Below are 7,727 nucleotides of genomic sequence, written 5' to 3' on the forward strand. Positions count from 1 at the left end.
TAATATGTGACGTCTTGTGTTACATCGCAAATCGTATGTTAGAAAGCGGAGTGTACCCAGATCAGCTGAAGATAGCACGTGTATGTCCAGTTTACAAAAGTGGGGGAAAGAATGGCATATCGAATTATAGACCCATTTCTGATCTACCCGTTTTATCAAAAGTTTTCGAAGGTGCCATTAATACTCGTCTCGAGAATTTTTTCCGTAAGTTCAATGTTATTACTACCTCGCAGTATGGATTTCTGAAAAACAAAGCAACAGAGCAGGTGCTTTTAACAGTAAAAGAAAAAATTATTAAGAATATTGAAAGGAAACAGTAGACTCTTGGTCTTTTCTTAGATTTCCGAAAGGCATTCGATTGCGTCCATCACAACAGCCTGCCACGCAAGCTCAACAGTTATGGCATACGTGGTATTGCATCTGACTTGCTAAATAACTATTTAAATAACAGATTACAGCATGTTCAAGTTAATGTCATACCCTCAGAGAAACTGGCAATTCAGCATGGTGATCCTTAGGGATGTATATTAGGACCGTTATTGTTTTTAGTATACATAAATGATATCGCTAGCATATCTGAATCGCCTAATCTGGTCATGTACGCAGACGATACGAATATATTTTTTTTCATCCCACTCCTTGTCCCAAATGGAGGCTGTGGCAAATGCATATTTAAGAAAGCTACATAACTGGTTATTGACGAATAGGCGAAGCCTTAATTTATCAAAGACTAACTACATAATTTTTCATCCTATTAATACAGTAGAAAGTATCACTCTGAAAATTTTCTACGAACATACTGAATTAAAGCGTGTTTCAGACCAGAAATTTCTTGGTGTTTGGTTCAATGAGAATCTTTCTTGGAATTTTCATACCACCAAATTAATGTCTGATCTAAGTAAAACAGTCGGCTGTTTGTATAAGATATTTCATTTGTTGCCCCCCTGGTTAAAGATATTCATGTATTACGCACTTCTGTACTCAAGGTTATCTTACTGTATCCTTGTTTGGGGAACTACGACGTCCAGCAACTACCTTAAACTAATTTCAATTCAGAAACGCGCTATGCGTGCTATTGAGGGATTTCATGGCAGACCTTCAGATTTACCTACGTCACCGCTATTTCAGAAATATGGCATCCTTAAAGTAAAAGGAGTATACAACTTCTGTCTACTTAAGTACATCCATCATCATAGATTGTTCCTTTTTGGCCAGATAATTCCAGCAGCCGTTATGCTTTTCGGACGAAACGTAAGCTTGTTCCAATCACACGCACCAATTATGGCAAGCAAGCACTAAGCTACCAAATTCTCATGGTAATAAACCACTTTCCTTTTGAAACTGAATATTCCCTTCCACACAAACGTTTTAAATCTACAATTAAAGAATACCTATTGGAACAAACGAAATGAGATATTTATTTAGTCCGACATACTTTGTATTTATCTGTATTTATTTTACTACCTTTCAAATGTTTTTTTCTATAACGCACATGTTGTAAGCTAAGTGATATTGTTTCTGTGTTTTAGGACTGATATGTTCATGTTTGTAAAAAAATTATGTATCTTTATACCACTCATACGATAAGTTGTGTATTCAATTTGTTCTTTTCTTGTACAAATTTTGTGCATGTTAACTTACTGCTTCATGCTTTTACAATGCTTGAGAAATTCATTGTGAATTTGATGTGAAGTGCTCGTGCACAATGCCAGCTGTTTTACGGGTGACCGGGACCTTGTCAGGCTCTTGCCTTTTGTCTTGGCGCCCTCTTGTCGTTGAAAAGAAAATAAATTCACTTTCACTTTCACTTTCGAATACAAATAAAGAAACGAAAACAAAAAGAAAGAAGAACAGAACAATACCGATGCAGGCCAAAAATGTTAATTCAGAGTGGGATCCCTCGCTTCAGTGAGGCAATTGCAATCATGTATGATCCTTGGAAAATAAGAAACCTAAAACAAGTGCTGTCAGCAAAATATCGCTTTCGGGCGTTTTGTTGGTGGTGTCGGCCGGGCCTGCCAGTCAGTGGTGATCAATACAGTGATGGATCTAGAGCTAGTTTGTTACTCAAACGTTGCGAAATACATTCTAATCTAAATTTTTGTCATCGTTCTGGTAATAGTGGTATGTCATTGGCTTGCATTAAATTAGAGGGCGATTCTAACGCGGGAAATTTGTTAAATATAAACCTTACAGGCTTTTTCTGAATACGTTCAAGACTATAAATGTTATGGTTAGATTATGGGTCCCCTAAAATGCACGTGTATTCTAGTTTTCATCGCACAAGAGCAGTGTAGCAGGGGGATTTAACATTAGTAGGAGCACTTCTAAGTTTATGTTTAAGAACACATAACTTGCGGAAGGCAGATGAGCAAACATTATCAATACGAAGATTCCAAGATAGGTTAGAAGTCAGTGCCACACCGAGATATTTGTAGTAATTTACTTGCTGTATTATTAAAGACACTAATAGTAAGTGTGTGGAAGTGGATTTTTTTCTTGCCACTTAGTGGAAGGCAGACAGATTTTCTCATCTTTAGTGACATCCCCTATTGTTCACACTATTCATGTGCAGTATACTACACCGACTAGTGTTGAGGTCGTTGTCATCATTAGCGCAAATAATTTCTTATAACAAGACACCAGTCTCAACAACTTCAACAATATCATAATATCGTCAGATATTAGTGAAGTTGAAGAAAGCAGCAGAACTGTGAATGTCGAAACTTGCGTTTTATTGGGTGAACCTGTGCCCTCAAAAACAGGCTACACTCAAAGAACAACGATAGCGGCGAACAGAGTCGGCGATCGTCGAAAATCTGAGCGGGTCAAGCGCGTCGGCTTTCATACATGAGTCATTGAATGTTGCGGAGTTATCGTTGGTGCACGCTTGTCTTCCCGAAAGTACTACACAATTCGCGTCGCGCATATATGCATTCAAATTACACAAGGTTAGGTGATAAGAGACAGCGGATAGAACAATCGATAGCATTCGAGAAACTTCCGATACATGCAGGCGCGTCCTGCGCTGAGCGATAACAATTGTTAGACGGCGAAAACGCATCACCCGATTAACGAGTACACGTGCCAATATGCAGTGTCATTAAATACAATTTACCACAGGGCCTAGCGCACTGCCCTGTGGCACACCAGATGTGACTGGAAGACAATCTGAGAGTTAACCCCTTACGTCTACGTATTTTTGCAGCTATTTAAGTAGGTTGAAATAAAAAAAAAAAGCTGACGGTTACGATGCTCCCTAACGCGAAATTTGAGCGCAGCCCTATACGTGTTTTTCTTTTCCCTTTCCCAAGTACAGGGTAGCCAACCGGGCGCAGTCCTGGTTAATCTTTCAGCCTTTCATTTATAATTTGATCTCTCTCTTTCTCTCTCTTTTGAGAGAGAGAGAGAGAGTTTGTCATGAGGAACTTTGTCGAAAGATTTAGAGAAATCTAAGGAAAGCACATCTATCTTACCGTGTCTATCGAGGGTTAATGCAAGAGAATGAAACAATGTGAAGAGTTGACTTACGGTTGAGAATCCTTTCCTAAACAACTTGGTCAGTGCAGAACGCTCTTCCAGGAAGTTAGTTGTGCTAGTAGCTATGATATGTTCGATAATTTTACAACATGATGAAGTTAGTGAAATAGAACGGTAATTTACTAGCGTTAGGCGGTCTCCCTTTTTAAAGATGGCTATAATTCGGCTTGCCCTCCAGTCACTGGGCAATTGGGCGGTCAGCAAAGTCAGCATTATGCGGGGACTCCGCAATTTCCGCAAGAACCCCCCCCCCCCCCTACACGTGTTAAACTTTGGCAGAACTACAGCGCTTCATGAAGAGCTCCTGATGTGATCGGCCGAAATGGTAGCACAAGTAGAGTATCATCGAGCTAAACAAATGAATCCAGCGCCAGGTAACGGTAATACTACCAGCTTACACACCGAGCTGTTTCTTTACAGTCGTCGGTGGAAAATGGAAACCCATCCAGGTTGCTTAAGCAGACGGGACGAAGGACTGGTAACAGCGCTTTAACGTGCTAACGTGCAAAATCGCGCGACTGTCGCGACGGTAATCGCTTGAAGGCGTAAGTAGTTCGACAGTGTAGTTTACTGGCGAGGTTTGACCAATGACGTGGTATGGATGATGGAATTTTGGGAGAAGTTTAGATTTCAGACCAGGAGTAGTAAGCGGGACCCATGGGCACAGCCATGTGAGGTGGTCCGGCGGGAAGGTGGTAGTAGTGTGACCATCGTCTTAACGAAACTCTAGGGAGTGGGTCCTTTCTCTCATGTCTACGGGTCAATCTCAATGACAATTTTATCAGGAAGATGGTGAGCCTACTAAGTGCTGCGAATATCTTGCTTCGTCGAACAAAGAACGGATAACGAATCCGACTGTGCCCTGCTAGGCAATGTTCTAGGCTTATGTTGCGAGCGCAAGGTGAAGGCCAAAATTGGAATAGCACTCGTGTCCGTAAGACCATGGACGTAGTCGTTGACGCTGTGCACAATTTGCACTCCTTCCATGTTTGTATAGCTGACGCGGCATCCAAAGATACTAATTTGTTCGGGGTCGTTGGACCAGAGCATGGTGGAATAATGCACAGGTGTCTCAACTGCACCGTCTGTCCGCAGAGCGAGCTGACTACGTCTGTGTTCGCGCTTCCTTCTATCACCGGCAGGAGCGCTGCTGCGTCGGGGTCATGTCGGGGTCATGACAACGTAGACCGCAATATTTTGTGGGATATTCTGGAAGGAGAAGGCTTAGGCGACTATTGTATACAGCTTTTGAGAGAGATTTATCTAGAAAATACCGCTTGCGTTGAATGGGAAGGGATGAGGATTGAGCAGAAAGTTGAAATCGACATGGGACTGAGGCAGGGGTTCCCTTTATTCCCACCGCTCTTTATGATGTGCATGGCGAGGATAGAAAGGGTGCTAGAGGGAAGTATATCGGTTGTAATCTCTCATACATACAGGTGGGTACAGTAGTAGAGCGGCAGCTTCCAGGTTTGTCTTATGCTGACGGCATTGTGATGCTAGCTAGCAAGCAAGGTGCTGTGCTACGTCTCCCCACTATCTGTAGACAAGAAGGAGTGCATTTAGGTCTGAAATTTAGCGCTAAAAACTCAGGTGTTATAATATTCAACGAAAGCAGTGAACAGGCCGTGTCAATACAGGGCCAGGAAATACCTCGGCTAAAAGAATATAAATACCTTGATATATGGATGAACGAAGGCAATAAATACGTTGAAACACGTGAAAAAAGAATAATAGTAAAGGGGAAGAGAAATCCAGCCATAATGAAACACTGAGTGCTATGGTGTTGCAATACGCACGAGGTGCTACTGGGTATGTAGAAAGGTGTAATAGTTCCAGGAGTTACATTTGGAAATGCGGTTGTTTGCTTTAAGTCAGGGGTACAATCAGGACTCGATGGCGACCGAAGGTCAGTGGGACACCTCGCATTGGGCGCTAACGGGAAGACTACAAATGAAGCTGCGCAGGGTGATATGGGCTGGACAAATTTTGAAGTTATGGAGCCTCAGAGTAAAATTCATTATGAAGAAGGACAGAGGAATATGGAAAAAAAGTAAATGGGATGAGAGAGCGTTCAGATATTTATACATGAGAAACATTGATTCATAGTGGAGGCAAAAAACGAGGAAGCTTACCAGCAAGTATGCGTCCGGTATGGTGAGCAAGACGGCAACAAAGAGCGCCGGGCGGAAAGTCAGAGAGGCTGAGATTGTCTCGTGGGTGGCGGCAATGGGAAAAAAAAAACCTGCTATGAGTAAATAAAGAGGAAAAAACGAAATCAGGAAAGAAACAATTCATGACTCAAAGGGAAGCTCATTGCTTTTCGAAGCGAGATCAGGATGCCTTGGAACACGCACTTATAAAGCGAGATACAACAAGGAAAAAGAAGTATCTGCTTGCGGCGGTAAAACTAGGGAAACGATGGAGCATGTTTAGTAAGAATATGAAGATATCTGCCCAGCGGTCGATTTAGGCCCGTCTGGTCTTCTTGAAGCCCTTGAGTTCAGCGAGTACAGCGGGAAAGCAAACATGTTCGCAATAAAGATTAGTAAGAGGCGATTAGAAGATTGGTGGAAGTAGGCAAACGACAAACAAAAGAGGCGTACTAAAAGTTTCCTGTAAGGTTTCAGAAAGTTTGGTTATGGGAACCCTTCGTGGATGTGTTCGTTTTTTCATTTTCTTTTTTATTTCTTTTCAACATAGGTAGGACATTAGGCAATATAATGATAAGAGCTTGGCGGTGCAACCCACCGCCCCGTTTTAAAGGGGATGCTCATAGAATCTATCCGTCCGACCATCTATGATATTATGTCGTGTGCCAGCGGTGTGAGGCCCCGCGCTTACTTATTTCACTGCAAAACAGACGTATAGCGCCAGATGTTAATTTTTCTGTGGCACTACCAAGTAAGGCCCATTATGTGTTACTGTTTAGCATGATATTTCCGAAGAAAAATTAAACATGGTAGTGACGTCCATTTATGTCGAGATGCTGCAGACTGGATTGAAGTCAAGACGGCACAATTTTCTATGGTGCATTCTTCTAATGAATTCCCGTAAGTACAATGCCACAAAATTTAGGCTCAGTGTGCAGGCAGCCTTGTCGCATTCGTTTTTCACAGAAGGATTGAATCACATGCCCAAACGACATGTACAGGTTCATTATTGGCTTCAGACATTACGAGAAAGGCAAACACTAATGCTTCACCGTTGCTGACGTAACGCGACGCGTTGAGCGTCCCGTCAAACATGTTGTATTGCCTTTAGTAAAGTGGTCGTATGGCAGTAATGTTCTGCGTTCAGAATCAAACTGGAGTCACATTGAACGAGTAGAGCAGTCAATTCAACCACAGCTCAGCGTATGAGTCTTAATGCGAAGCATGCCTCAGCTCATCCCAGGCACTCGCGGTGTGTAGGTAGGTTGCTATGTGGCCTCGTTTCACGAAAACAAAAATAAATTGTCCGATGGTGGGATCGAACTTGTGACGCCCGATGCTTTAACGGTATGGTCACGATCGCGCACGCATGTGTTTGTCGTTACATTGCCAATTGGGCGCCAACTTTCAAACGAATGGCGCGTGCGTCGAGTCACGTTGCATGAGGTAGAGCGTGTGCGAGCGCCAGCTACCATTCGACCACCGACTTACCACTCTCTTTCCCTTGAATCATGAGCGGTAGCATGTCAGTTTCTCCCATTCTTGCCTTGGAGCAGGTAACGCCTCGAGAGACTGTGTTAGAGTGCACCGCCTTCGAGATCGGCCCACATTCCCCTGTCCTTTTATCGCAGCAGAACGCTACGAAGGCGCTGCGCGATTATTATCCAGCCTTCGTGATCGGCCAAGGCCGTAACGGAACAGGTTGTAATTTTTTCTTCGTGAAGAAAATCAGTAATAAATAAATAATAAATAAATAAAGAATCTTGTAATCTTCAGGCCGTCACACTGTCGTCATCATGTCATCGATGTCCTGTTGTTCACGTCACACACAGGCTCGCGTCGAACACAGTCCCTTGCTCTTCACAAACGCCTTGGTCCATCCGGTAACTCTTCGAAAAACTCCAAATGGTGCTGTATAACCAGCTACCTCGCAAAAAAACGTTTCGCTTAACGTCGATTCCAACATTTCATGCGGTCTGCCTAATTTTTCACAACGTCATTCGTGGATAGCATTGGCAAAAACAGATCGTTCAC

The sequence above is a fragment of the Dermacentor andersoni genome, chromosome 4 (genome assembly GCF_023375885.2).
Source record: "Dermacentor andersoni chromosome 4, qqDerAnde1_hic_scaffold, whole genome shotgun sequence".
Lineage (NCBI taxonomy): Eukaryota > Metazoa > Arthropoda > Arachnida > Ixodida > Ixodidae > Dermacentor > Dermacentor andersoni.